Source organism: Oncorhynchus gorbuscha, linkage group LG03 (assembly GCF_021184085.1).
Source record: "Oncorhynchus gorbuscha isolate QuinsamMale2020 ecotype Even-year linkage group LG03, OgorEven_v1.0, whole genome shotgun sequence".
Classification (NCBI taxonomy): domain Eukaryota; kingdom Metazoa; phylum Chordata; class Actinopteri; order Salmoniformes; family Salmonidae; genus Oncorhynchus; species Oncorhynchus gorbuscha.
Genome location: NC_060175.1, coordinates 102,399,266 through 102,406,765, shown reverse-complemented (window position 1 = coordinate 102,406,765; position 7,500 = coordinate 102,399,266).

Below are 7,500 nucleotides of genomic sequence, written 5' to 3'. Positions count from 1 at the left end.
TTTCTTTGCTCAGCTCTTGGCTTTATAGGGGTTAGTAATGATATGAGAGGGGGTCACTGTATTGAATTTGAGTTATTAGTCAATATTGATTGTTTGTCATTTTCCTCAGGACAAGAAAGATAATCTTATACAACTCTGCAAGCAACTTATACAACTCTGCAAGTTTCAATGGGTTGTTTGTCCCATTTGTCCCATTGGGGGACATCTTGTTCTGCAAGTGGAACCAACACATCTCTGCCAGTGTGTAATCAGTTGTGCGACGTTTTGGTATAAATCCAATTTGCCTTTTTACTCAAGACACTGTGTTTATTAAGGAAGTTCAGGACATTACATTTATAACACAACAGAAAACCTTCCCCAGGTTACTGTTCACACAAATGCCTCTTTTAAAACGTAAAAAAAAAATGTAACCTTTATTTAACTAGGCAAGTCAGTTTTAAGAACAAATTCTTATTTACAATGACGGCCTGGGAACAGTGGGGTTAACTGCCTTGTTCAGGGGAACAGTGGGGTTAACTGCCTTGTTCAGGGGAACAGTGGGGTTAACTGCCTTGTTCAGGCGAAGAACTCAATGACGGCCTGGGAACAGTGGGGTTAACTGCCTTGTTCAGGGGAAGAACTCAATGACGGCCTGGGAACAGTGGGTTAACTGGTCTAGGAACAGTGGGTTAACTGGTCTAGGAACAGTGGGTTAACTGCCTTGTTCAGGGGAAGAACTCAATGACGGCCTGGGAACAGTGGGTTAACTGGTCTAGGAACAGTGGGTTAACTGGTCTAGGAACAGTGGGTTAACTGCCTTGTTCAGGGGAAGAACTCAATGACGGCCTGGGAACAGTGGGGTTAACTGGTCTAGGAACAGTGGGTTAACTGGTCTAGGAACAGTGGGGTTAACTGCCTTGTTCAGGGGAACAGTGGGGTTAACTGCCTTGTTCAGGGGAACAGTGGGGTTAACTGCCTGTTCAGGGGAACAGTGGGGTTAGCTGCCTGTTCAGGGGAACAGTGGGGTTAACTGCCTTGTTCAGGGGAACAGTGGGGTTAACTGCCTGTTCAGGGGAACAGTGGGGTTAGCTGCCTGTTCAGGGGAACAGTGGGGTTAACTGCCTTGTTCAGGGGAACAGTGGGGTTAGCTGCCTGTTCAGGGGAACAGTGGGGTTAACTGCCTTGTTCAGGGGAACAGTGGGGTTAACTGCCTTGTTCAGGGGAAGAACTCAATGACGGCCTGGGAACAGTGGGGTTAACTGCCTTGTTCAGGGGAAGAACTCAATGACGGCCTGGGAACAGTGGGGTTAACTGCCTTGTTCAGGGGAACAGTGGGGTTAACTGCCTTGTTCAGGGGAAGAACTCAATGACGGCCTGGGAACAGTGGGGTTAACTGCCTTGTTCAGGGGAACAGTGGGGTTAACTGCCTTGTTCAGGGGAAGAACTCAATGACGGCCTGGGAACAGTGGGTTAACTGGTCTAGGAACAGTGGGGTTAACTGCCTTGTTCAGGGGAAGAACTCAATGACGGCCTGGGAACAGTGGGGTTAACTGCCTTGTTCAGGGGAACAGTGGGGTTAACTGCCTTGTTCAGGGGAAGAACTCAATGACGGCCTGGGAACAGTGGGGTTAACTGCCTTGTTCAGGGGAAGAACTCAATGACGGCCTGGGAACAGTGGGGTTAACTGGTCTAGGAACAGTGGGGTTAACTGCCTTGTTCAGGGGAAGAACTCAATGACGGCCTGGGAACAGTGGGTTAACTGGTCTAGGAACAGTGGGGTTAACTGCCTTGTTCAGGGGAAGAACTCAATGACGGCCTGGGAACAGTGGGGTTAACTGCCTTGTTCAGGGGAAGAACTCAGTCAACGTGTGCCGCCGCTCACAAACAAACCAGGGTCCACATGGTCTATAGTCATGCACTGAGATGCAATGTCTTAGACCACTGCACCACTCAAGAGCCCCTGTAATTGTTATTGGTCAAATTTGTCTCTGTTCTTAAAGATTGGGGTTATGAGTCCTTGGTTCCAGATGTCAGGAAAATAACCTCTCTCTCTCTCTCTCTCTCTCTCTCTCTCTCTCTCTCTCTCTCTCTCTCTCTCTCTCTCTCTCTCTCTCTCTCTCTCTCTCTCTCTCTCTCTCTCTCTCTCTCTCTCTCTCTCTCTCTCTCTCTCTCTCTCTCTCTCTCTCTCTCTCTCTCTCTCTCTCTTTCTCTCTCTCTCTCTCTCTCTCTCTCTCTCTCTCTCTCTCTCCCTGTCATGTTTTGTCATTGTCCCTGTGCTTCCCCTTCTATTCGTTTCCCTCTGCTGGTCTTATTCAGTTCTTTCCCTCTTTCTATCCCTCTCTCTCCCCCTCCCTCTCTCCCTCTCTCGCTCTCTCTCTCTATCGTTCCGTTCCTGCTCCCAGCTGTTCCTCATTCTCCTAACTACCTCATTTACTCTTTCACACCTGTCCCCTATTTTGCCCTCTGATTAGAGTCCCTATTTCTCCCTCTGTTTTCCGCTTCTGTCCTTGTCGGATCCTTGTTTGATGTTCGCTGTTCTTGTCCTCGTTCCGTCCTGTCATGTTTTTTGCCTTCTTCAGATGCTGCGTGTGTGCAGGTGTCTAGATCAGCTACGGCCTGCGCCTTCCCGAAGCGACCTGCAGTCTGTGGTCGCATCTTCAGTTGTTCCCCTCTACTGACTAGAGGGTTTCAGTATTCCTGTTTTGACTTGGAATAAACTCTGTTTCTGTAAAGTCGCTTTTGGGTCCTCATTCACCTGCATAACAGAAGGATCCGACCAAGAATGGACCCAGCGACTACGGATTCTCGCAACACTGCCGTCGAGATCCAGGGAACTATGCTCGGCAGACACGAGCAGGAATTGTCTGCTGTTCGTCATGCCGTTGAGACCCTGGCCGCTCAGGTCTCCGACCTCTCAGGACAGTTTCAGAGTCTTCGTCTCGTGCCACCAGCTACTTCCAGGTCTTCCGAGTCTCCGGAACCTAGGGTTAATAACCCACCATGTTACTCTGGGCAGCCCACTGAGTGCCGCTCCTTTCTCACCCAGTGTGATATTGTGTTCTCTCTCCAGCCCAACACATACTCTAGAGAGAGAGCTCGGATCACCTACGTCATATCACTCCTTACTGGTCGGGCTCGGGAGTGGGGCACAGCTATCTGGGAGGCAAGGGCTGAGTGTACTAACGATTATCAGAACTTTAAAGAGGAGATGATACGGGTTTTTGATCGTTCAGTTTTTGGGAAGGAGGCTTCCAGGGCCCTGGCTTCCCTATGTCAAGGTGATCGATCCATAACGGATTACTCTATAGAGTTTCGCACTCTTGCTGCCTCCAGCGACTGGAACGAGCCGGCGTTGCTCGCTTGTTTTCTGGAGGGACTCCACGCTGAGGTTAAAGATGAGATTCTCTCCCGGGAGGTTCCTTCCAGCGTGGACTCTTTGATTGCACTCGCCATTAACATAGAATGACGGGTAGATCTTCGTCACCGAGCTCGTGGAAGAGAGCTCGCGTTAACGGTGTTCCCCCTCTCCGCATCTCAACCATCTCCTCCCACCGGTTCAGAGACTGAGCCCATGCAGCTGGGAGGTATTCGCAGCTCGACTAAGGAGAGGGAACGGAGAATCACCAACCGCCTTTGCCTCTATTGCGGTTCTGCTGGACATTTTGTCATTTCATGTCCAGTTAAAGGCCAGAGCTCATCAGTAAGCGGAGGGCTACTGGTGAGCGCTACTACTCAGGTCTCTCCATCAAGATCCTGTACTACCTTGTCGGTCCATCTACGCTGGACCGGTTCGGCAGCTTCCTGCAGTGCCTTGATAGACTCTGGGGCTGAGGGTTGTTTTATGGACGAAGCATGGGCTCGGAAACATGACATTCCTCTCAGACAGTTAGGGGAGCCCACGCCCATGTTCGCCTTAGATGGTAGTCTTCTCCCCAGTATCAGATGTGAGACATTACCTTTAACCCTCACAGTATCTGGTAACCACAGTGAGACCATTTCCTTTTTGATTTTTCGTTCACCTTTTACACCTGTTGTTTTGGGTCATCCCTGGATAGTATGTCATAATCCTTCTATTAATTGGTCTAGTAATTCGATCCTATCCTGGAACGTTTCTTGTCATGTGAAGTGTTTAATGTCTGCTATCCCTCCTGTTTCTTCTGTCCCCTCTTCTCAGGAGGAACCTGGTGATTTGACAGGAGTGCCGGAGGAATATCATGATCTGCGCACGGTCTTCAGTCGGTCCAGAGCCAACTCCCTTCCTCCTCACCGGTCGTATGATTGTTGTATTGATCTCCTTCCGGGGACCACTCCCACTCGGGGTAGACTATACTCTCTGTCGGCTCCCGAACGTAAGGCTCTCGAGGATTATCTGTCTGTTTCTCTCGACGCCGGTACCGTGGTGCCTTCTTCCTCTCCCGCCGGAGCGGGGTTTTTTTTTGTTAAGAAGAAGGACGGTACTCTGCGCCCCTGCGTGGATTATCGAGGGCTGAATGACATAACGGTTAAGAATCGTTATCCGCTTCCTCTTATGTCGTCAGCCTTCGAGATTCTGCAGGGAGCCAGGTTCTTTACTAAGTTGGACCTTCGTAACGCTTACCATCTCGTGCGCATCAGAGAGGGGGACGAGTGGAAAACGGCGTTTAACACTCCGTTAGGGTATTTTGAATACCGGGTTCTGCCGTTCGGTCTCGCTAATGCTCCAGCTGTCTTTCAGGCATTAGTTAATGATGTACTGAGAGACATGCTGAACATCTTTGTTTTCGTTTACCTTGACGATATCCTGATTTTTTCTCCGTCACTCGAGATTCATGTTCAGCACGTTCGACGTGTACTCCAGCGCCTTTTAGAGAATTGTCTCTATGTGAAGGCTGAGAAGTGCGCCTTTCATGTCTCCTCTGTCACATTTCTCGGTTCTGTTATTTCCGCTGAAGGCATTCAGATGGATCCCGCTAAGGTCCAGGCTGTCAGCGATTGGCCCGTTCCTAAGTCACGTGTCGAGTTGCAGCGCTTTCTCGGTTTCGCTAATTTCTATCGGCGTTTCATTCGTAATTTCGGTCAAGTGGCTACCCCTCTCACAGCTCTTACTTCTGTCAAGACGTGCTTTAAGTGGTCCGGTTCTGCCCAGGGAGGTTTTGATCTCCTCAAGAAGCGTTTTACATCCGCTCCTATCCTTGTTACTCCTGACGTCACTAAACAATTCATTGTCGAGGTTGACGCTTCAGAGGTGGGCGTGGGAGCCATTCTGTCCCAGCGCTTCCATTCTGACGATAAGGTCCATCCTTGCGCTTATTTTTCTCATCGCCTGTCGCCATCGGAACGCAACTATGATGTGGGTAACCGCGAACTGCTCGCCATCCGCTTAGCCCTAGGCGAATGGCGACAGTGGTTGGAGGGGGCGACCGTCCCTTTTGTCGTTTGGACTGACCATAAGAACCTTGAGTACATCCGTTCTGCCAAACGACTCAAGGCACGTCAAGCTCGTTGGGCGTTGTTTTTCGCTCGTTTCGAGTTCGTGATTTCCTATCGCCCGGGAAATAAGAACACCAAGCCTGATGCCTTATCCCGTCTCTTTAGTTCTTCTGTGGCTTCTACCGACCCCGAGGGGATTCTCCCTGAAGGGCGTGTTGTCGGGTTGACTGTCTGGGGAATTGAGAGACAGGTAAAGCAAGCACTTACTCACACTGCGTCGCTGCGCGCTTGTCCTAGTAACCTTCTTTTCGTTCCTGTCTCTACTCGTCTGGCTGTTCTTCAGTGGGCTCACTCTGCCAAGTTAGCTGGCCACCCCGGCGTTCGGGGTACGCTTGCTTCTATTCGCCAGCGGTTTTGGTGGCCTACTCAGGAGCGTGACACGCGCCGTTTCGTGGCTGCTTGTTCGGACTGCGCGCAGACTAAGTCAGGTAACTCTCCTCCTGCCGGTCGTCTCAGACCGCTTCCCATTCCTTCTCGACCATGGTCTCACATCGCCTTAGACTTTATTACCGGTCTGCCTTCGTCTGCGGGGAAGACTGTGATTCTTACGGTTGTCGATAGGTTCTCTAAGGCGGCACATTTCATTCCCCTCGCTAAGCTTCCTTCCGCTAAGGAGACGGCACAAATCATCATTGAGAATGTGTTCAGAATTCATGGCCTCCCGTTAGACGCCGTTTCAGACAGAGGCCCGCAATTCACATCACAGTTTTGGAGGGAGTTCTGTCGTTTGATTGGTGCTTCCGTCAGTCTCTCTTCCGGTTTTCATCCCCAGTCTAACGTTCAAGCAGAAAGGGCCAATCAGACGATTGGTCGCATATTACGCAGCCTTTCTTTTCGAAACCCTGCGTCTTGGGCAGAACAGCTCCCCTGGGCAGAATACGCTCACAACTCGCTTCCTTCGTCTGCTACCGGGCTATCTCCGTTTCAGAGTAGTCTTGGGTACCAGCCTCCTCTGTTCTCATCCCAGCTCGCCGAGTCCAGCGTTCCCTCCGCTCAGGCTTTTGTCCAACGTTGTGAGCGCACCTGGAGGAGGGTCAGGTCTGCACTTTGCCGTTACAGGGCGCAGACTGTGAGAGCCGCCAATAAACGTAGGATTAAGAGTCCTAGGTATTGTCGCGGTCAGAGAGTGTGGCTTTCCACTCGTAACCTTCCCCTTACGACAGCTTCTCGCAAGTTGACTCCGCGGTTCATTGGTCCGTTCCGTGTCTCTCAGGTCGTCAATCCTGTCGCTGTGCGACTGCTTCTTCCGCGACATCTTCGTCGCGTCCACCCTGTCTTCCATGTCTCCTGTGTCAAGCCTTTTCTTCGCGCCCCCGTTCGTCTTCCCCCCCCCCCGTCCTTGCTCCTATTTACAAGGTACGGAAGATCATGGACTTGCGTTCTCGGGGACGTGGTCACCAGTACTTAGTGGATTGGGAGGGTTACGGTCCTGAGGAGAGGAGTTGGGTTCCATCTCGGGACGTGCTGGACCGTTCGTTGATTGATGATTTCCTCCGTTGCCGCCAGGGTTCCTCCTCGAGTGCGCCAGGAGGCGCTCGGTGAGTGGGGGGGTGCTGTCATGTTTTGTCATTGATTATCATGTCTTGTCCCTGTGCTTCCCCTTCTATTCGTTTCCCTCTGCTGGTCTTATTAGGTTCTTTCCCTCTTTCTATCCCTCTCTCTCCCCCTCCCTCTCTCCCTCTCTCGCTCTCTCTCTCTATCGTTCCGTTCCTGCTCCCAGCTGTTCCTCATTCTCCTAACTACCTCATTTACTCTTTCACACCTGTCCCCTATTTTGCCCTCTGATTAGAGTCCCTATTTCTCCCTCTGTTTTCCGCTTCTGTCCTTGTCGGATCCTTTTTTGATGTTCGCTGTTCTTGTCCTCGTTCCGTCCTGTCATGTTTTTTGCCTTCTTCAGATGCTGCGTGTGAGCAGGTGTCTTGATCAGCTACGGCCTGCGCCTTCCCGAAGCGACCTGCAGTCTGTGGTCGCATCTTCAGTTGTTCCCCTCTACTGACTAGAGGGTTTCAGTTTTCCTGTTTTGACTTGGAATAAACTCTGTTTCTGTAAAGT